Here is a 24869-nt window from a genome sequence, read left to right as displayed (position 1 = left end):
TTTGAATTGCTTTTTTCTAGCTGCTTGCAATATTCTTTCCTTTGTATGGTAATTCTGTATCTTAGCCACAATATTCCATGGAGTTATTTTTTTAGGGTATTTTTCAGAAGGTGTTCGATGAATTCTTTCGATGCCTATTTTCCCTTCTGTTTCTATTATCTCTGGACAGTTCTCTAACAAAGTCCAACAGTTGGAGTTACACAGAGAAATTCCATTTAAAGTAACTACTGATTGTATAAAATATTTAGGAATCTATCTGCCAAGGGAAAATCAGAAACTATATGAGCAAAACTACAAAACACTTTCCATGCAAATTAAGTCTGATCTAATGAATTGGAAAAATATTAAATGCTCTTGGATAGGCCAAGTAAATATAATAAAGATGACAATACTACCTAAACTAATCTATTTATTTAGAGCTATACCAATCAGACTCCCAAAAAACTATTTTAATGACCATAAAAAAATAACAACAGAGTTCATATAGAAAAACAAAATGTCAAGAATTTCAAGGGAATTAATGAAAAATATATATTTATCAAATGAAGGTGGCTTAGCTGTACAAGATCTAAAATTATATTATAAAGCAGCAGTTACCAAAACCATTTGGTATTGGCTAAGAAATAGACTAGTTGATCACTGGAATAGGTTAGGTCCAAAGGATAAAATAATTAATAACTCTAACAACATAGTGGTTGACAAACCCAAGGACTCCAGCCTTTGGGATAAGAACTCAATGTTTGAGAAAAATTGCTGTGAAAATTGGAAATTAATATGGCAGAAACTAGGCATTGATCCACACTTAACACAATACACCAAGGTCAGATCAAAATGGCTTCATTACTTAGGAATAAAGAATGAGATTATAAATAAATTAAAGGAGCATAGGATAGTTTACCTCTCACACCTGTGGCAGAGGAATGAATTTATGACCAAAGAAGAACTAGAGATCATTATTGACCACAAAATAGAAAGCTTTTCTTATATCAAATTGAAAAGTTTTTGTACAAACAATATCAATGCAGATAAGATTAGAAGGGAAACAATAAACTGGGAAAATAGTCAAAGATTCAGATAAAGGCCTCATTTCCAAAATATATAGATAATTGACTCTAATATGTATGAAATCAAACCATTCTCCAATTGATAAATTGTCAAAGGATATGAACAGACAATTCTCTGATGATGAAATTGAAACTATATCCACTCATATGAAAGAGTGTTCCAAATCACTACTGATTAGAGAAATGCAAATCAAGACAACTCTGAGATACCACTACATACTTGTCAGATTGGCTAGAATGACAGGGAAAGATAATGATGATGTTGGAGGGGCTGTGGGAAAACTGGGACACTAATACATAGTTGGTGGAGTTGTGAAAGAATCCAACCATTCTGGAGAGCAATTTGGAAGTATGCACAAAAAGTTATCAAACTGTGCATACCCTTTGATCCAGCAGTGCTACTACTGTGCTTATATCCTAAAGAATACTAAAGAAGGGAAATGAACCTGTATATGCCAAAATGTTTGTGGCAGCCCTTTTTGTAATGGTTAGAAACTGGAAAATGAATGGAGGTCCATCAATTGGAGAATGGCTTGGTAAATTATGGTATGTGAATGTTATAGAATATTATTGTTCTGTAAGAAATGACCAGCAGGATGAATACAGAGAGGCTTGGAGAGACTTACATGAAGTGATACTGAGTAAAATGAGCAGAACCAGGAGATCATTATACACTTCAATAACAATACTGTATGAAAATGTGTTCTGATAGAAGTGAATATCTTCAACAAAGAGAAGATCTACGTCAAATCCAATTGATCAATGATGGACAGAATCAGCCACACACAGAGAAGGATCATTGGGAAATGAGTGTAAACTGTTTGCATTTTTGTTTTTCTTCCTAGGTTATTTTCACCTTCTGAATCCAATTCTTACTGTGCAACAAGAAATTCGGTTCTGCACATATATATTATATCTCGGATATACTATAACACATTTAACATGTATGGGACTGCCTGCCATATAGAGGAGGGGGTAGAGGGAAGGAGGGAAAATTTGGAATAGAAGTGAGAGCAAGGGATAATGTTGTAAAAAAATACTATATGATGATGAATTCTGATGGAAGAGGCCCTCTCCAGCAATGAGATGAACCAAATCAGTTCTAATACAGCAGTAATGAAACGAACCAGCTAAACTCAGTGAAAGAACTTTGGTAGTTGATTATTTATCACTACATAGAATTCCCAATCCCTATATTTTTGCCTTCCTACATTTTTTACTTCCTTCCCAGGCTAATTGTACACTGTTTCAAAGTCCACTTCTTTTTGTACAGCAAAATAAGTGTTTAGACATGTATACATATATTGTATTTAACTTACAATTTCACATATTTAACACATATTTAATGTATTGGTTAACCTGCTATCTGGTGGAAGGGGTGGGGGAAGGAGGGGAAAAGTTGAAACAAAAGGTTTTGCAATTCTCAATGCTGGAAAATTACCTATACATATTTTTTTTTTTGTAAAAACAAAAATTAAACTAAATTTAAAAAAAAGAAAAACATATTTATTACTTTCCCTGAAAGATGATGCTCACCCTCACTGGACAATCCTTTTTTGGTTGTAATCCTAGGTCTTTTAACTTACAAAATATCTTATTCTAGATCCTCTGATGCTTTGTCATAGAATCTAACAGATCCTTTTGTCATCCTGTATGCTATTCCTTGATGTCTGAATTGCTTTTGTCTGGCAGCTTATAATATTTTTGAGATTTTACTTTGGGAGTTTTGAAACAATGTTCCTTGGGATTTTCCTTGTGGTATCACTTTTCAAAGGTGATCAATGAATTCTTTCAATAAGTTTTTCTCCATCTTTTTAAAAAATATTGCTACAATTTTCTTCAATGATCTCTTGAAAAATTCTATCCAGCTTCTTCTTTTGGTGATAGCCTTCAGGTAGACCAATAATGTAAATCTATCTTTTCTGTATATGTTTTCCAAGTCTGTTTTTCTAATTAGGCATTTCCCATTTTTCCCATTTTTTCCTTATTTTTGCTTTATTTGACTGAGTTCTTCATATCTCATACAATCATTAGCTTTCATTTGCCTCATTTTAGTTTTTAATGTTTGATTTTCTTCAGGTAGCTTTTTACCTCTTTTTCAATTTGCTTAATCTCACTTTTGAAGATGCTGTTTTCCTCAGTAATTTTTTTTTAAATTTGGCCAATTATATTTTTAAGGAAATGCCTTACTTTTCTACTCTGTCAATTATTTCTTTTATAACTATGAGATAATATTTCATTCTATTTTTTTTCTCTAGATGTCTTATTTGCCTTTTAAAGTCTTTTTATGAAAATTTCCAAGAACTTCTTTGGGCTTGAGACAAATTCATATCACTCTTTGAGATTTGCTCTTTGGACATTTTGTCCTTATCTGGTGAGTGTTTTGGTCTTCCCTGTCACCACAGTGGCTTTCTATGGTCAAGATTCTTTTCTGTTTCTTGCCCATTTTCTTTCCTTTCTTTTTGGTATTTTTTTTTACTTTCATAGTCAAACTCTGCTCCTGGGGTAAAAGGAAAACTATCCCAAGCTTCCTGTGCAATTCTGAGCTTGGTTTTTGAGTACAAGGGCCTCTTATTCTTTCTGGGGGTAGCTTTGCTTGCTCTTTTCAGAAAGTTATCTGGATTTCCCAGAATTTCACTTCTGATCTGGGACTGGAGACTGTCATATTGATGTACTCCTTTACTGAGCCATGACTGAGGTTCTCAGTGGCTGATTTGCTGTGATTAAGACCCTTTCACTGGCTTTCCCAGAGTCTTTCTGAGCTTGGCTAAACACCTTTTTTTTTTTTTTCATCCCAGTGAGACTGACACTTCTGGAAGTCTCTTTAACTAGAGATAGATAGTATTCCATTTTGTTAGACTCTGTTCAGAGACTTGGTTTCAAGTGTATTTCATGAGAAACTGGGAGAGCTCAAGCATTTTCCTGGCTTCACTCCACAATCTTGGTTGTCTCCCAGAAATTGACCCAAATCATTTTTATGCATTCCATTTTCCTAATGGAACACCTATCTAGCTATTCTTACCCTGAAATGCTGGGCACTGATATGTTTAAGAGGTTTATTCAGTTTTAGAAAGATCTACTTTCTTTGTTTTTTTTTTTTCTTTTTCAATTTGAAGTTAAAATCCAGCGATATATCAATGCTATGGAGTCATCCCCATGGCTGTTATTAGGAAGTCAAGCCTATTCATCCTTCTAAGTATTTTCATAAGTAGTTTCACAGGGAACAGGTCTATCTTGATCTGGCAACCTTACATAGACTGATTGACTGTCACAAGTTAAGCACAAGTAATATATTCTTTATGACTAAATGGAAGAAAAATGGTAATATTTTTTTTAATTAGGTAATTTAAGTTCCTTATAATTACAGCTTGTTAATGTATATAAACATGTGGTAAACATGATTTCACTCTAAGTAATATATCCAAAGACATGTAATCATGACTTATCTTAAAATGGTATTCAGTTCTATTTAATTCTCCATATTTCAAGATTTCATGACTTTTTCAAGATGGGGGAAAAACATTCTATTTCAACTCTATTAAAGATAGTCTCTTCAAACAATAGCAGATTTTTCATGAACTAATTTATAATCATTTTTATATGTAAAGAACTTTTATTTGTGAAAGCCTTTTAATTTCTGAGTCAAAGGATACTTGTCTTTATTGTTATATTGTGATGTTAGGAATCCCTCTTGTCTTTGTAATTTACAAGACTATTCTCCTTTTATGATCCAAATATTATGAAATAAACATTGACTCTTGAATCATAAAACCTAAGTCCAAGTCTTACCTCTCATGCTTACTTCTTGTGTGACCTTGGAAAAGTTACTTGTTCACTGAGTTTTATTTTTTGCAGTTATCAAAGGTGGTAGACTCAATTACCTTTGAAAGTCTTATTACACTTGGTTACTTTGTTCTTGTTTTTACTTATAAATTTATTATGCCACTGAGCAAATCATCAAACACACGAAATTCTCTATGATTATAGGTTGCAGAGATGGTGCACTCTCCAAAGGGAGTTTTCTCATTCAGGAAAAGACACAATGACATGTGAATACTAGATGCTATCTCTTTTCCTATCAAATGATTAAAGGAATATGAAGTAATTTAGGTTTTAGTTTCCTTAAAAAAATCAAGAATTCAAAAAAAAATTTTTTTATTTGCAAATGACATGTATAGTTTCTGAGTATATTTTAAGAGAGTAATATTAGGCAAATACATGCAGCTATACTAAATAAGTGGCTAAAGAATTATTAATTAATTCTGTATCTAGTTTATCTATTAGCTCAACATTAATGCTGAAGAAATTTTAAATATGATGTAACAATTCATTGAAGGTTAAAAATACCTTTATCATGAGAAATGAGAATATCATTAAAGTAGAATATGAAAAATTCATATGCATAAAACACTGTTATATGTAGTTAGAAGTAAAGATTAAATGAAACTTAGACCTTGCTTTCCTGAAGTTTATAGGGATACTAAACAACAAAACAAATTATGTTTCAGAAGTAAAAATATGTATTTATAATTAGGGGGTTATGTCTCGGCAAACACACATGTGTTTCTGAAATACACAAATATAATGTATAAATTTATATTTTTGTATTAATAGGCATTTATATAAATACATATGTCGATATACATACTTGTGTGTTGTTTTGCTATAAAAAAACAGTTTAAAACGGTTATCAAATAGTACTTTTTATTCTTTTTGTCTTAATACTGTCAAACAGAATATATAAGAAATAAAAATAAGATAGAATTCAGAAATTTTTGTTTCCAGTAAATGAGTAATAAGAATACTGGAGCAGAAGTCAGGAAACCTGAGTGGTTATTTGTCATATTTCTAATGAGTGGTCCAAAATTTTCCAAAATATTATGCAAGAAAAATCATGGAGGCAGTGCTACAAAACAATGAAATCTTATGAAAATGTCTGTAGACCCCTCTACTGAAGTGGATTTTATATTTTTCTCTTGATCTGAGATATATTCAATTTGCAGGGTTTTAGTTTTATAGTGCTTGATACCCAGATATTCAAAAGAAACAAAACAAAATACAGGGGATCATTGTTTAATAGGCTTTGCATTTGGCCCTCTAGGAGGCAAGAGAGAGTGGCCCCTGGATACAAAAATAAGTTAGAGGACTGTCCATATCATGTCAAAACATCTCACCTGTGGTCAGCATGGTCATGTACTCCTCTTCCAAAAGAGTAGAAGTTCTCTAGTCAGCATTTTTGTTGTTAGGCAAGGGAATATTATAAAAGTCAGTGAGCTCTGTAGCTTGGGTTTTAAGTTTCAGATCTAATGTAAAATAATCTATCTAATTATCTATTCCTATTTGTCATATAGATAAAATATGTATTAAGATAGATAATTTGGGGCCAGCTAGGTGGCGCAGTGGATAGAGCACCAGCCCTGAATTCAGGAGGACCCCAGTTCAAATCTGATCTCAGACACTTAACACTGCCTAGCTGTGTGACCCAAGTCACTTAACCCCAGCCTCAGGGGAAAAAAAAAGATAGATAATTTATATGCTTGTATTAGTTGATTAGACTGATTAAATGTTATATAAGTTACTTTCTGAGTATATCACTAATAGTTGCTAGCAATCATTACCTCTATGGAATCACACTGAACTAATTAATACTGATTAGAGATAAGTTTGGAATAAAATAGGAATCTTTTTTGTTGTTGTTGTTGTTGTTTTTGTTTTGCTTTTATTAAAGCTTTTAATTTTCAAAAGATATGCATGGATAATTTTTCAACATTAACCCTTTCAAAACCTTCTGTTCCAATTTCCCCCTTCCTCACCCCCTTTCCTAGATATCAAGTAATTTAATATATGTTAAGCATGGTAAAAATATGTGTTAGATTGAAGATATGCATACATATTTATAAAATTATCTTGCCATGCAAGAAAAATTAAATAAAAAAAGAAAACAAAAAACGATGAAAAAGAAAATTAAAATGCAGGGAAACAACAACAAAAAGAGTTAAAATATTATATTGTGATGCACACTCAGTTACCACAGTCCTCTTTCTGGGTGTAGATGGCTCTCTTTATCATAAGGTCAATGGAACTTGCCTGAATCATCTCATTGTTAAAAAGAACACGCCCATCAAAATTGATCATTGTTTAATCTTGTGGTTGTGTATAATGATCTCCTTGTTCTAGTCATTTCATTTAGCATCAGTTTATAAAAGTGTCTACTGTATTCTCTGAAATCTTCCTGTTGATCATTTCTTATAGAAGAATAATATTCCATAACATTCATATACTATACCTTATTGAGCCATTCTCCAACAGATGGGCATCCATTTAGTTTCTAGTTTTGTGCCACTATAAAAAGAGGTACCACAAACTTTCTGCATATCTGGGTCCCTTTCCCTCCTTTAAGATCTCTTTCAGATACAATCCCAGTAGAAACACTGCTGGATCAAACAGTTTGATAGATCTTTGAGAACAGGTCCAAATTACTCCCCAGAATGGACGGATCACTTCACAACTCCACCAATAATGTATTAGTGTCTCAGTTTTCCCACACCTCCTCCAAAAATTGTCATTGTCTTTTCCTTTCATGTAAGGGCCCTTTAAATGGGCGGACACAGTGCATCGGGATTGAGGCCCAGAAGTAATTTCTGTGGATATTAGGACTGCCCTTGGGCGGGATCCTGGCCATATTGAGATAGTTTTGTAATGGGTGACTCTCTCGCTGATTGGCTGTGTGTGTGACCTCACAGGCCCTATATAAGCCCACTGCAGGCAGCAACCGCCCTCTTTAACCTCCTGCTGTTCACCCTGGCTCCTAGCCTGGGTGGCCAAGCCAAGATGGGTAGCCGAAAGAGGTAAGGATTTTGGTAGTGAACACATGGGTCTTCTGACCAGGTGTTCACTAGGGAACCAACAAGTCAGGGCATCAGTTAGGGCATTATGTGAGTAGGTATAATAAAGGCTTTTAAGATTACACGTGGTTGTTCTTGAGTGCGCTACCGGTTACTAAGCTATAGATTCAAGAGATTGTGGCCAGAGACCTTAGAAGGCCTCAGAGGAGGCGAGCCGGGTAGAGCTCACACTGCAAAGGACAGTGGTCAAAGGTACTCTGGTGGGTCTAGGACAGACTAGTAATTGTAACTGCCAGGAGAGCACGTTACAAATGGCGCCCAACGTGGTGGACGCATCAGGAATTATCAGGTTTTGAAAATATTTAATATTCAGAATTAAGATTCTGAAAGATCCGGTAGAAACGCCACTTAAGAGGGAAGACAGAGAAGCAATATGGACCCAGGTAACTCTGGGATCAGACTCAAGGACACAGCTGAACATAATGCTTATATCAAGAGGTTAAAGAGCCAGATGGAAGTTCTTTTAACAGAGATCACCACTGAAGAACAGCAGGAAGCTTGTAATCAAGCTCCCAGAAGGCTATCCCCACACCCAGTAAATATAGCTCGGACAGGGAGCAACCTAGAGCTAATGCGTATGTATGACAGTAGAGAGTATAAAATGCCACAGCAAGAGTTGCTGGAATTGCAGGTTAAACTACAGATTGAGCTAGAGAAAGAAGAAAAAGCCAGGTTACTACAGATAGAACAGGAAGAGTTCAAACCAGTGGCAGAAACTAAGGAAGGAAATAAACGAATCACATGGACTAAAGTTGTAGAAATTCTTCTTAGCGTTTTGTTGGTTTACCTTGTGCATTGTTGTTTTAAGGAATTTATTGATTACTCTTTCATTGAGAAGAAGTTTAGTTCTTTTTATGTGCAAAGCTCAGGTTTGATTTTAAATCAGCCTTTGGGGAATTTTCCAATTCTTCCCTCTGCCTCACCTTCTTGGGCCAAGGGAGAAGGGGGAGGAGGAAAAGGAAGGGCGATAATACCATCAGCACTGCCCATTAATCCATTCAAAACTCCTGTGTCTTCATTTCAAAAGACAGGAGTAGGCTTTATGCCCCAAGGCAAAAAGGAATTGTGGGGTATTGAGTATAATCAGAAAAGTTTTAAAAATACAGTTGAGTTAATTTCTAAGAAACCTTACAGGGACAAGACCTTGCAGTTAGAGAGAGTGGAGTTTTATACTTGTAAAACTGCTAGGATCGTCTTTGGAGAGTTGAAACTCCTCTTTTCTTACCTCGTGGATTTTCCACTTCCACAGGTGAGCTTGATTTCCCAACCCCCCACGGGTACTTATAAAACAGTGTCTATGTCTAGAATGGGTTGGAAAATTGCTGTTTTAATCACTAGAATAAATAGACAGTGTGTGATCTTTGACCCAGGAGGAAAAGTAATATCAGATTTATTGATTCACACTCATGGAGTACAATTCGGTATCAGAAACTCAAACTTTTGATTTTTAGGCAAAAGAATTCAGGGATATAGCCGAGTGTTCTAGTAAAGTCATTACTGCACAGACTATCCCCAAGATCTTCTCTTCTAAACAAGAGAAGGGAATTTTGGGATATGTGATTGCTTACAATTTTTAAATTTTGATTTTACATTTTTAAACATTTTTGATTTTACATCTTCAAAGTATTTTGATTTTACATTTTAAAGTTATTTTGGTTTTATATTTTTAATCTATTTCGGTTTTACACTTTTAAACTATTTTGGTTTTACATTTTTAAATTCTTTGCCTTTTACCTTAGCAATGCACTTCGGGCATACACAGAAAGTGCAGCTAAGTGACAGACTAACTTTTGTCTGACTTTTGATCTTTTTGACAACAACTTTGTTTCCACTGTGATGTGGAAGGCCTGGATGGCATTTGGAAAGGCCCAAGTTGGGCCCTGGGTACATTCCTTCCTAGGTGCAGATCCAGCAGTAGAGTTCATCCCCACCAGAGACATTTGTAACCTGGGGATCCAAGAGAAGGACCAGACAACAGTCCAGAGAGACCAGCCAGATGTCAGCAGCCCTTCAGACGCTGATGGCAGCAATGTCCCTCCTGACCATGACACCAGAGACACCAGACACAGTTCCAGTGTTGCAGCTGAAATGGACTGTTTTGGGTGATACGCAATATAAAGACTGTAAATGGACAATGGGCCTGCTTGCTTCTCCCGTGGCCACTTGCCATATGGTGGCCTGGGAAGAGGCTTTGCCCTATGCTTTCTATTGAAGGACTATGCTTTTAAATTAGTGGGTGAAAAACCAACACACCCACCTGCCATTGTTATTGAGACAATGTTACTGGACATGACTTTGCTTATGTGCACCTGTGAAACTAGAATTGTTCTAGAATTGTGAAAAGTGCAATAGAGAATTGTGATAAGCTAGAATTGTTCTAGGATTGTGAAAAGTGCAATAGAGAATTGTGATAAGCTAGAATTGTTCTAGAATTGTGAAAAAGTGCAATTGAGAATTGTGATAAACTAGAATTGTTCTAGGATTGTGACAAATGCAATTGAGAATTGTGATAAGCTAGAATTGTTCTAGAATTGTGAAAAGTGCAATTGAGAATTGTGATAAACTAGAATTGCTCTAGAATTGTGAAAAGTGTAATAGAGAATTGTGAGAAACTAGAATTGCTCTAGGATTGTGACAAGTGCAATTGAGAATTGTGATAAGCTAGAATTGTTCTAGGAGTGTGAAAAGTGCAACAGAAAATTGTAAGAAACTAGAATTGGTCTAGAACTGTGATAAATGTAACTAGAATTGTGACAACCTACCTCACTGATATTTGTTAACTAGAATTTGTTAACTAGATTGTTGACTTCCCACCTCAGTGTTGACATCCTACCTCATTGGCATCCAACCTCTTTGGCTTATTATCTCGAGTATGACTTTGATGAATGGGTTGAACACTTGGGCCACTGTTGAGCCTGGTTCTCATTGTCATACTTCTGTTTACTGATCTGCTGCTTTGTACCTCCTTGGGCATAACACTGTCATCTCATGGACCAAGTGAACTATAGCTGGTGCTAAAAGTTTAGCTTGGTGAGATGTGCGGTTCCCGCAAAACAAGAGAAAGGGAATTGTAAGGGCCCTTTAAATGGGCGGACACAGTGCATCGGGATTGAGGCCCAGAAGTAATTTCTGTGGATATTAGGACTGCCCTTGGGCGGGATCCTGGCCATATTGAGATAGTTTTGTAATGGGTGACTCTCTCGCTGATTGGCTGTGTGTGTGACCTCACAGGCCCTATATAAGCCCACTGCAGGCAGCAACCGCCCTCTTTAACCTCCTGCTGTTCACCCTGGCTCCTAGCCTGGGTGGCCAAGCCAAGATGGGTAGCCAAAAGAGGTAAGGATTTTGGTAGTGAACACATGGGTCTTCTGACCAGGTGTTCACTAGGGAACCAACAAGTCAGGGCATCAGTTAGGGCATTATGTGAGTAGGTATAATAAAGGCTTTTAAGATTACACGTGGTTGTTCTTGAGTGCGCTACCGGTTACTAAGCTATAGATTCAAGAGATTGTGGCCAGAGACCTTAGAAGGCCTCAGAGGAGGCGAGCCGGGTAGAGCTCACACTGCAAAGGACAGTGGTCAAAGGTACTCTGGTGGGTCTAGGACAGACTAGTAATTGTAACTGCCAGGAGAGCACGTTACACTTTCAGTCAATCTAGAGGTGTATAGTAATATCTCAGAGTTGTCTTAATATACATTTTCCTGATTAATAGTGATTTAGAGCATTTTTGTATACAAATATAAATGCTGAAAAATTTTTTCATCTGAAAATTGTCTGTTCATATTTTTGACCTTATCGATTAGAGAATATTTTGAATTGTTATAAATTTTAGTCAATCTTTATATCGTTTGGAAATGAAGCCTTTATCAGAATCTTTAAATATAAAAATGCTGTCTAGTTTATTTCTTCCCTTCTAATCTTGTATAAATTAGTTTTAATTTTACAGAAATTTTTAACTTAATATAATCAAAATTATCTATTTTTTCCATAACTATTTTCAGTTCTTCTTTGTCCACAAACTCCTTCCTTCCTTCTCCACAGATGTGAGAGGTATACTACCTTATGTTCTCATTTGCTTGTATCATCACTCCTTATGTCTAAATTGTGAACCTATTTCAATTGAATCTTGGCATAGGGTGTTAAGTGGGGGTCAGTGCCTAGCTTCTTCAATATTAGTTTTCAATTTTCCCAGTAAGTTTTTGACAAATAATAAGATTTTTGTCCCAAAAGCTGGGATTTGGGGATTTGTCAAACATTAGATTACTATTGTCATTGACTTTTTTGTCCTGTGAATCTAATCTATTCCAATGACTGACTTCTCTGTTTCTTAGCCAGAACCAAATGGTTTTGATTGACCACTGCTTTGCAATATACTTTTAGATCTGGCACAGATAGGGCACATTCATTTGCATTTTTTTTCATTAACTTCCTTGCAATTCTTGACTTTTTTTTCAGATGATTTTTGTTATTTTTTTTGATCTGTAAAATGATTTCTTAAAATTTTGATCGGTATGACATTGAGTAAGTAGATAATATTAGGTAGTATTGTCATTATAAAATATGAATATCAAGCTCACTGCCAATAATCATCTTTTCAGAGGCTATGTTTTATTGTCAGTTGATTCAAATTTGACCTGTCTGTGATTCCTTTATAGCAAAAGAAGAAAAACGTTAATTGTTTATGACATGGGTTTAGTATAAGAGCAAAAAGGCTCTTTCAGGCAATTGAGATTCAGTCTAACCTAATACTAATTAATCATATTTAACAGCATTAAAAATGTTTTGAGCCTTGGATTCTTGTCCTACTCCTAGGCAAAAATAGATTTACCATTTTAAATATTAAAGAAGGCATGATATTCAAAGGGCATTTATAAATATATGTTGGAGATTATAATAAACACCATAATCACTCCATGATAAGAAGTGTGAAACATCATAAAAGATTATCAGTTTAGTTGTCCTATGAATTATAATACTATAGCATCTAAGAAGTCATGTTTGAGGAATATTTAGACTTACGATATTTATTGGAGAAAATATTCATGAAAATGAACAAGGTTGCAAATGCATCGAGTGAAGCATCTGGCAGTGTGGGGATTTCATGTCTTCAGAATTGGTACAACATTTGGTACTACATTGTTACCACATTGTAATTTCTAGGAACTGAAAAATTTTACCTGAGAAAGAAAGTTGAATATAATAGGGCTTTCTTTTAGGTTCCATTAAAAAGGTTGTCTGTCAAAGTTAATTTCTTGTGCATTGTACTACTGTGAATGAGGACACTGTTCTAAGCATTGATAATGCCTCTTTTATATGTTGCCTTACTATGGGTTTTATTGACTTTTTAACATCACATTAAGTAGTATTGATTCAGCCACAGCTAGTCATATGTGATCTAAATCCCTACAAAAGTCATGTGAAGGAAAGCCAGAGATAGAGAAGACAAAAGAGAAACTGCCCTAGAGAAATATATTACTCATGGAGATTTATTTCCTAAAGAGAAAAATGCAGTTCATTAAGTCCCTCTAGGAACCTAAATGCTTTAGGAAATTATGTGACCTGAGATACAAAAATAGGAGGAGACTATAGCAGACTGTATTTAAGAACATAAGTGGCAGTAGATTAGCAACAATAGAATTCCTAGATCTAGTATTCTGAACAGAAGCCTCCTCCTGGGCTTGTGTATCATATAGGATGCAATGCATATGCCTAACAAGTTGAACCTAGAATTGAAATTTCATCACTACAGCAACCAAATTATACTGTTATGAAGGCCTATCTCTTTAATAGTAACTAGTGAGCCTATAAGACTATCATGGAATATGATAATTTCACAGAATACTAAAATATAAAATATTGGTGGGATTGCAAAGAAAATTTTGATTAATTTGTCCATAAACAATAATACTTTCTATAATATTTTTCCCAAATAGTTCAGAATTGTGTAATAAAAATTTTCCAGTCAAGGTAAATCCAGTATATTTTAAGGTAATCATTCCAATTTTGCATAATTCAGTTGCAGCAAAACTTCATTTGTTTATTGAAAGGGTCTCCTTTGTGACTTCTTACAATAAATATGTATGGAGTGGTAGATAGCTGTTAAAACTCTTACATTGAAAAAGCCATGAATTTCACTAGTTCCTGAAAGTTCTAGTTGAAACCTATTCCTAAGTGTCTTTGCAATAAATCTTCCTAGACTCTATGTGCATGAATCTACATTCTGTAGATACTTCTATTCTATGAAATATCCATTATACCATAGTTCAAATATAAGAAGATATTTGTTTGTTTTTCAATTGCACAGGCAGAGAAAGATCTCTGGAGGGAAGTCCATGGAAGATTTATTAGAAAATGTGATAAAACATCACATATAAGAAATAAAGAAAATAAAAGATGTTCTTTACCAGTAGATGAGGTTACCCTCTCCAATGAAATAAAAGTTCTATCCAAATATCAATATAAAATGTCTTCCCAATTTGAAGGTTTCAATCTTTGTCTAAGAAAAAATGGTATAATAAAATTTGATTTTTAATTTTACATCATAATACATTTAGTTTTTAAATTATTCCACTCATACTTGTTTCATTAAATTATATTTTCTTGAGTCAACTGAAATTGATAATCAAAAGTTATCTGAAAAAAAAAGGAAAATGGATTTTTAGATCATTCAAGGGTCAGAAACAGGCTGAAGGAGTTGAATAATAATCTAGGAAAAAGGAAACAGTGTTAGAACATAGTGTTACATACATAGAATAAAAATAAATTCATATATAAAATGCAAATCCCATAAATTTTTATTATAAACACTAAAATTTATTTTCCTTAAGCAATAGTTAGTAGATGTTTCTATTTTCCCTTTCTATTATGCTTCTATTTCTGGTCAAATAACATATTTTTTTAAAAATTTTTAATAGAAATGTCACAAAATATATTCCTACTTTTTGAGTTTTTCCAACTTTACAACATGTCTGGCAGTATGTAATTTGTAAAGCTGTCATACATATAACAAATCCCCTTCCTTTCTGTTTTTTTTTTTTCTTTTGAGAAAGATTATAGATAAAACAATAGTTAATACGAAACTCAGAAAGTTTAAAATTACTAAAAATAATAATCTGACTTTCTTTATAGGATAATTCATTTGATACCTTGGAGAATTTACATAATTCTGTAACAACTGATAGTTAAGACCTTTCATTAGTTTGATGAGATAAAACTAGTAAATTATGTCATTGATTTTATGACTTTTTGCCACTAGCTTAGTTATTTGATAGATCTGACTTCACTAAAATGACTTTGCTATTCAAATAATTTTTGCTGGTTTTCTGTGGATAGCTTTTCAGTTTGTAATTAATGACTTATCAATAATGTCCCTGAAGGAAATGTGGGGTAGATCTTTGACTTCTCCTCTATTACTAGTTACCTACTGAGAAACTCCTACTTGTAAATAGCACTCTAATGTTTACATTTTCTAACAATCCTGAAAGGTAGCTAGCATACTATTTATAATCTCTACATTAAAGGTGACTAAATTTTAGAATGAAGTTTAAATTATTTGTTCATAGTTTCATAGATACTATAGTCTAGCCTGAAATCAGTTTTGTGGTTTCAAGTCCTATATTTTTCCCATTGCCAACTAATCCATGCTAGTTTCAGAAAGCCTCTTTCACATATGCTTAGATTTCAAATTCCTTCAAACTGAAGATAAAATATCTTCCTGTGATTTACAGTTGTGTAGCTCATAGCAGACAATACAGATTTCATAAATAGTCAATCCAAAAAAAAAGGCCTTGTCTTGTATCATCTGGTTGGATTAAGGGCCATGTTCTCTCTGTTTCATTATGAATTTATTTTTTTCTCCCTGAAGCTGGGGTTAAGTGACTTGACCAGAGTCACACAGCTAGGAAGTGTTAAGTGCCTGAGACCAGATATGAACACAGGTCCTCCTGAATTCAAGGCTGGTGCTCTATCCACTGTGCCACCTAGCTGTCCCCCATTATGAATTCATGTCATGAGTTTGAATTTTCTCTACAAACAAGAAAGAGTAGAGGGAAGACAAGATAGGGGATGTGAGCGGTTGGAATTCAGTTATGGAAGGAGAAGGGAAGATATTGATTTTATATGAAAGAACTTTCTCATACCTGAATTGCTTGGCTTGAGGAATAGTTTCCAATCTATCAAATGTTCATCAGATAAAAGATTTTAAAGGATGTAGAGAACATCTTGCCATAGGTATCTTAATTTTTTACATTCATGTGATGCCCCACTCTCACACCTTGGTAAGCCTATGGACTCCTCAAAATAAGGTTTTAAAATGAATAAAGTCTGTTCAATTTCTCTTTTTTTATTGTCATTTGTTCATATTATTGACTGAATTGGTTTTAGTTGAATATTTTAATACAAATATGTGTTTTACAAGTATTTTTATTAACACAATTTGAAATAACACAATTATCTTATACAAGATAAATATAATTTTGTACTGTCTTAATTTACTGCTAATGGAACTGTATAAATTGTGTTTTTCTTTTGACTTCTCTTCTGACCTTAGAGATATTTAATCTATTACAACTATTCAGCTATAAAGATTTTATTTTGGAAAATAGGTTGCCATATCAAATTGTGTCAAGTTTTCTTTTTTACAGTTATATACTTTATTTCTCAATGGTGATTGACAAAATTAAACTAATTAAAGTTACATTGATCACCCCAAGGGCTTGGCTGGATATCGTTTCTAGTATTCATTATTTATAAGGGTAAAACTGACTAAAAATTTTCAAGCTCCCAGGCATAATCATGTGTAATGCTATAATCATGTCTGGAATAATCAAAACATTAGTAAATTTGGCTAAAACAAGAGATTGAATTCATTAATGAATAGGAAATAAATCCCCTTTTAAAATTATTTTTGAATTGCATTTGCATAAAATTAAATAGCTGTTAGAACTTGATCCTGTGTCCCTGTCCCTTACATTACTTTGACAAACAAATCCAATAATAAGTCCTGCTCCAATATTTCCTTTCTGTGATGTTCCAATGACTGCAGCCTTCCATATGTTTAACCTCTAATTGAATTTATTAATTTTTTTAGTTTCTTTTTTATTATAGCTTTTTATTTACAAGATATATTCATGGGTAATTTTTTCAGCATTGACAATTGCAAAACCTTTTGTTCCAATTTTTCCCTTTCTTCTCCTCATTCCTTTCCCCAGATGGCAGGTTGACCAATACATGTTAAATATGTTAAAGTATATGTTAAATACAATATATGTATACATTTCCATACAGTTATTTTGCTGCATAAGAAGAATTGGACTTTGAAATAATGTACAATTAACCAGTGAAGGAAATAAAAAATGCAGGTAGACAAAAAATAGATGAATTGGGAATGCTATGTAGTGTTTCACACTCATTTCCCAGAGTTCTTTCACTAGGTGTAGCTGGTTTTATTCATGTCTGAACAATTGGAACAGATTTGGTCATCTCATTTTTGAAGAGCCACGTCCATCAGAACTGATCATCAATGATACTATAGTATCGTTGTTGAAGCATATAATGATCTCTTGGTCCTGCTCATTTCACTCAGCATCATTTTGTATAAGTCTCTCCAGGCTCCTCCTGCTGGTCATTTCTTACAGAACAATTATATTTCATAACATTGAAATAACACAATTTATTCAACCTCCTTTTCAATTTAAAAGCACTTCATATAAGGACTATATAAGTCAATACATACTTATAAACTACCTTTTTCTACTCCTGAAAGGTCTCAAATGTTTCAGTCCTGCATGACCTAGCTAGCTAAGTATGTTAAAGTGATAATCACATTTCTTAGTGAAGTGATAAAATATTTACTTTGTCTTAGAAGTGAGTAGTTATGCACAAGATATAAAGAAATCTTAGAAAATTAATAAAGTAAAATGTATAAGGTTAAATTCTAGTGAAAAGGTCTTATGTACCATCACACTATGACTTGAAGAGCTTCTGGAATTTCACACGAAATGCATGCATCTGCCACAATGATCAAAAGTAAAATTGATGATTTTTGAATCAGGGTCCAGTTGTACCTAACTCTCTTGTCAGTGACACATCCTGAACTTTCTCAGAAATAACTGGGAAAAAATGGAATCTCTTGAGACTCAGAAGGAGAAGAAACAGAGAAATGGAAAAGAACTAAAAAAAAAAAAAGGCATACATGATGTGATGCATAACTCCACACATAAAAAGAATGGAACTAAAGTTTGAGTGTTATGGAGAACAGAAAATCTGCAATGTGATGTAATCCTTTCCCTCTAGAGTTTACTAATATCGAGACATTAATTGGCTATCTTCTCATACCTCTCTATGAAAAGTGGCTATATTTATCAAGCAATATCTTTTGGGTGTTTGGGTTTCAGTGGAAATTAAGAGCATAAAGAATGAGAGACTAGAAATTAAACAAAAATGAAGAAACATCAAAATATCTAGAGGGAAAAACCAAATAAAAACCTAGTATACCTACAAATACACAAGCATATAGACATATACACTTAAAGCAAATGGACAGGGCCTAAAAAGAAAATGAAGAATGACTAAAACTTCAGAGTTCCATAAAACCAAAACATAGTGAACATATATAATATGGGTAAGTATTAGTCAATATTGCATGATAAAAGACAGAATTCTATAGATTATTCAAAAATGATTACATAACAAACACAAATGTATTAAAGTTTAAAAGTTTTGCAACAATAAAAAGTAAAAATGAATTTAGAGCATAAATTCAAGTTTGTAAATAGAGAATTGTTAAAAAGCACACATATCAGAGAGAGAAAGATGTTTCCAGAGTTATTCTTACATAGCTCTAGAAAAAAAAAACTGCATTATTAACACTAAAATTTAGTTAATTGTTTAAATTAAAAATTTATGAAAATAAAAATTGTGCAAATTATGGAAATTAAATAAACACTTTTTGTTAAGTGAGAAGAACTTCAATAGAAAGAAACTTAATTCAAACATAAAAGACTTATTCAGAATGCACGAGAAATTAGAAAACAGAAGAGTATAATATATTACAAAATAATCAAAGTTGTAAAAAATATATCCTATAAAACTTAATCAAATAATCAAAGGAGAATAAGGTTATTGAACCAAAATAAGAAAATTGAGTAATTCTCATTAAAACAAAAAGGTAAGAAAATTCATAAACATCTCAGTCAGCAGAAGGATAGGTTATTAATAAATTCAGTGATGAAGAAAAGGAGTAATGAAGGAAATCTCACATTTATCAACTTTGTGGGTTTTTTTTTTTATCTTTACTACTTTGCTAACTAAAAAAGCAGTAATAGGAGCAGCAGCAATGGTAGTGGTAACAACAGCAAAAACAATTAGAAGAATAAGAATAGCTAGCATACATATTTGTTTGGACTATATTTCACACTTTTATTTGGGGCAGTTAGGTAACAAAATGAAGAGAATGTGGAAGTGAAGTCAGGAAAATCTAAGTTCCAAACTGACCTCAGACACTGGGTGTCTGACTCTGGGCAAGAATTAATAACAACCCTTATTTTCAAGATTTTTGTGAGGATCAAATAAAATAACATTTACAAAACAAATGTTATAAAGAGGTTTCATTCAAAAATCACTATGTCACATATTATTCTCAAACAGAGGGAAACAAAAATAGGGAATCAAATTAATTTTGTGGCTCAAATACTCTCATTAAGCAGACCAGGAAAAGATAAAGAAAAGATACATAAATTTATGCCAATACTATAATTTAATTGTGATTTATAAAATTTAAATACAATTCTAGAAAAAAGATTATTAATTTGCATGTATGCATATACATATATGTATGTATATACATGTATTTACATACATGTAAGTGTGTATGTGTACATTGTTAACTTTGCCTATACATGAGCACATGTTTAGATGCATGGCCACATGAACCTCCTTAGATATAGACAAATATCTATCTATCTATCATCTATCTATCAATCATATGAGCAATTTGATGGCACAAAGAATAGAGTGCTGGACTTAGAGTCAAGAACATATGAGTTCAAATCTAGGCTCAGACATTTATTACCTGTGTGACTCTAGGAAAGTCATTTTACTCTGTCATTTTCTGCCTGTATAAAGTGAGCTGAATAACGAAATGCCAAATGACTCCAGTATCTTTACCAAGAAAATCTCAAATGGAGTTGTGAAGAGTCAGACATGAGAAAAATTACTTACCAGCAACATTTGTATATCAAATATCTCTCAAAAGTCTGATATGCAAAATAAAACTGGCAACAAAATATTGTGTGATGATGAAATGCTATTAAAAATAGCTTTTAAAATAATTGAAAATAAGAGAATTAACATCAATATGCACAATTCATGAACATAAGAAAATTAAAATAAAATAAAAATATCAGTAAGATAAGAAGTGGAATTATAGCAAAGAATGATCATGTCTGGGAAAGACATGTATGTGAGTATCTATATATGTATACATAAATAAATATATTCTTATTTAACTATAGCCTGCTTCTTTAGGAAGGTAAGTGATTAAAGAGGGGAAAAAAAGAATAAACTAAAAAAAAATACAAAGTAAAGAACATAAGAACAACCTAAATAGAAGTAAAGATGAACACTAATGAATATAATTTCTTCTACACTTATATATACTTTCTTGAACTGGTCATTTATTGTTATATATTTTGAATCCTCAATGTTCTGCTGGGTGCACAACATTTTGTTTTGTTTTTGGTTGCATTCCTTTTTTTTTTTTTTTTTTTAATTTTGGCTGAAGCAATTGGAGTTGTGACTTGCCCAGAGTCACATAGCTGGGAAGTGTTAAGTGTCTGAGGCCATATTTTGTGAGGGATGTAGAAGACCCTTACCCAAAATGACTACTCAGAAATCACTCAGTAGAAGGCAGAAAAGTTGTTTATTGAAAACCTCCAGAGGATGATCCATCCCATCGGGAGATAAGAAAAGAGAAAGTTCACTGTAGGAGAGTTAAAGAAGTAGTAAAGATACTTAGCTTTTATATAAGAAATTATATCATAAGTAAGAGAAAAGTGAGAAGGGGTGGGGGAGGAATATAATTGGTTGATAATATTTGGAGAGATTGGAAGGGAAGGTTTCTGTTTACCCCAAAATCTCCTGATTTCTAAGAAACAGAAAATCAGGCCTTCAGGCTTAATGAAGCAGATAGCAGTCGGGCTAATAGACTAAATATCAATATATGTCAAATACTAATAAATGCTGTCAGCTCAGATTAAGTAAATATGGTTATAGGTAGCCAAGGCTCAAGTAAATATGGGCCTGCACATATTATACAGTTCATAAGGGAAACAAAGAAATAATGAAAATAAAATACAAAAAAAAATTCACATATTCTTGTAAATTCTTCATCTTATCTCGCTCTATTCCCCGCATTTGAATTAAGGTCTTATTGATTTCAGTCCTGGTGCTCTATCTACTGTGCCACCTAACTGTCCCCTATTTTTCTTTTTTCTTTATTTTGGCTTTTAATAAAATAAATAAAATTAAAACAATTTAAAATAAAATATATCACTAACCTATTATCTCATGATTTTCAAATTGGCAAAAATGACAAACAATAGAAACAGTCAATTTTAGAATGACTGAATGTGGGAAAAGAGACACGGAAATAAACTGTTGTTTGTTTGTTTGTTTTGTTTTGTTTTGTTTTTTAAGTTTTATTTATAAATTTTTTTTTTTTTAATTTTTTTATTTTATTTTATAATTATAACATTTTTTGACAGTACATATGCATGGGTAATTTTTTACAACATTATCCCTTGCACTTACTTCTATTCAGATTTTTTCCCTTCCTCCCCCAACCCCCTCCCCCTGATGGCAAGCAGTCTTATATATGTTAAATATATTACAGTATAATTTAGATACAATATATGTGTGTAGAACCGAATTTTTTTGTTGCACAGGAAGAATTGGATTCAGAAGGTAAAAATAACAGTTTACATTCATTTCCCAGTCCTTTTCTGGATGTAGCTGGTTCTGTCCATCATTAATCAATTGGAATTGGATTAGCTCTTCTCTATGTTGAAGAAATCCACTTCCATCAGCATACATCCTCGTACAGTATCATTGTTGAAGTGTATAATGATCTTCTGGTTCTGCTCGTTTCACTCAGCATCAGTTGATGTAAGTCTCTCCAAGCCTCTCTGTATTTCTCCTGTTGGTCATTTCTTATAGAACAGTAATATTCCATAACATTCATATACCATAGTTTACCCAACCATTCTCCAATTGATGGACATCCATTCATCTTCCAGCTTCTAGCCACTATGAAAAGGGCTGCCACAAACATTTTGGCACATACAGGACCCTTTCCCTTCTCTAGTAGTTCCTTGGGGTATAAGCCCAGTAGTAGTATGGCTGGGTCAAAGGGTATGCACATTTTGATAACTTTTTGGGCATAATTCCAGATTGCTCTCCAGAATGGTTGGATTCTTTCACAACTCCACCAACAATGCATCAGTGTCCCAGTTTTCCCACAGCCCCTCCAACATTCATCGTTATTTGTTCCTGTCATTTTAGCCAATCTGACAGGTGTGTAATGATACCTCAGAGTTGTCTTAATTTGCATTTCTCTGATCAATAGTGATTTGGAACACTCTTTCATATGAGTGGAAATAGTTTTAATTTCATCATCTGAAAATTGTCTGTTCATATCCTTTGACCATTTATCAATTGGAGAATGGCTTGATTTCTTATAAATTAAAGTCAATTCTCTGTATATTTTGGAGATGAGGCCTTTATCAGAACCTTTAACTGTAAAAATTTTTTCCCAATTTGTTACTTCCCTTCTAATCTTGTTTGCATTAGTTTTGTTTGTGCAGAAACTTTTTAATTTGGTGTAATCAAAATGTTCTATTTTGTGATCAATAATGGTCTCTAGTTCTCCCTTGGACACAAACTCCTTCCTCCTCCACAAGTCTGAGAGGTAAACCATCCCATGTTCCTCCAATTTATTTATGATTTCGTTCTTTATGCCTAAATCTTGGACCCATTTTGATCTAATCTTAGTATGTGGTGTTAAATGTGGGTCCATGCCTAGTTTCTGCCATACTAATTTCCAGTTTTCCCAGCAGTTTTTGTTAAATAATGAATTCTTATCCCAAAATTTGGGATCTTTGGGTTTGTCAAAGATTAGATTGCTATTTTTATTCACTATCTTGTCCTGTGAACCTAACCTATGCCACTGATCAACTAGTCTATTTCTTAGCCAATACCAAATGGTTTTGGTGACTGTTGCTTTATAATATAGCTTTAAATCAGGTACACTTAGACCACCTTCCTCTGACTTTTTTTTCATTAGTTCCCTTGCAATTCTCGACCTTTTATTCTTCCATATGAATTTTGTTGTTATTTTTTCTAGGTCATTAAAATAGTTTCTTGGGAGTCTGATTGGTATAGCACTAAATAAATAGATTAGTTTGGGGAGTATTGTCGTCTTTATTATATTCGCTCGGCCTATCCAAGAACATTGAATGTCTTTCCAATTATTTAAATCTGACTTTATTTTTGTGGCAAGTGTTTTGTAATTTTGCTCATATAATTCCTGACTCTCCTTTGGTAGATATATTCCCAAATATTTGATACTATCGACTGTTATTTTGAATGGAATTTCTCTTTGTATCTCTTGCTGTTGGATTGTGTTGGTAATGTATAAAAATCCTGAGGATTTATGTGGATTTATTTTGTATCCTGCGACTTTGCTAAAATTCTGAATTATTTCTAATAGCTTTTTAGCAGAGTCTTTGGGGTTCTCTAAGTATACCATCATGTCATCTGCGAAAAGTGACAATTTGATTTCTTCATTTCCTACTCTAATTCCTTGGATCTCTTTCTCGGCTCTTATTGCCAAGGCTAGAGTTTCTAGTACTATATTGAATAGTAATGGTGATAGTGGGCAACCTTGTTTCACTCCTGATCTTACAGGGAAAGGTTCTAGTTTATCACCATTACATATGATGTTTACTGAAGGTTTTAAATATATGCTCCTTATTATTTTAAGGAATAGTCCATTTATTCCTATACTCTCAAGCGTTTTTAGTAGGAATGGATGTTGGATTTTATCAAATGCCTTTTCTGCATCTATTGAGATGATCATATGGTTTTTATTAATTTGATTATTAATATGGTCAATTATACTAATAGTTTTCCTAATATTAAACCATCCCTGCATTCCTGGTATAAATCCCACTTGGTCATAGTGTATTATCCTGGGGATGATTTTCTGAAGTCTATTTGCTAATATCTTATTTAAGATTTTAGCATCAATATTCATTAAGGAAATTGGTCTATAGTTTTCTTTCTCAGTTTTCGATCTACCTGGTTTAGGTATCAGTACCATGTCTGTGTCATAGAAGGAATTTGGTAGGACTCCTTCAATCCCTATTTTTTCAAATAGTTTACATAGCATTGGAGTTAGTTGTTCTTTAAATGTTTGGTAGAATTCACCTGTAAATCCATCTGGTCCTGGGGACTTTTTCTTAGGAAGTTGGTTAATAGCTTGGTCTATTTCTTTTTCTGAGATGGGACTATTTAAACTACTTACTTCTTCCTCTGTTAATCTGGGCAAGCTATATTTTTGAAGGTATTCTTCCATTTCATTTAAGTTATCGAATTTATCGGCATAAAGTTGAGCAAAGTAGCTCCTAACTATTGTTCTAATTTCCTCTTCATTAGTGGTGAGTTCACCCTTTTCATTTTCAAGACTATCAATTTGCTTTTTCTCTTTCCTTTTTTTAATCAGATTTACTAAGGGTTTGTCTATTTTGTTGGTTTTTTCATAAAACCAGCTCTTAGTTTTATTAATTAATTCAATAGTTTTTTTACTTTCAATTTTATTAATCTCACCTTTTATTTTTTGAA

The sequence above is a fragment of the Sminthopsis crassicaudata genome, chromosome 3, assembly GCF_048593235.1.
Source record: "Sminthopsis crassicaudata isolate SCR6 chromosome 3, ASM4859323v1, whole genome shotgun sequence".
NCBI classification, from domain to species: domain Eukaryota; kingdom Metazoa; phylum Chordata; class Mammalia; order Dasyuromorphia; family Dasyuridae; genus Sminthopsis; species Sminthopsis crassicaudata.
Note: the sequence above shows the minus strand (reverse complement) of the source record.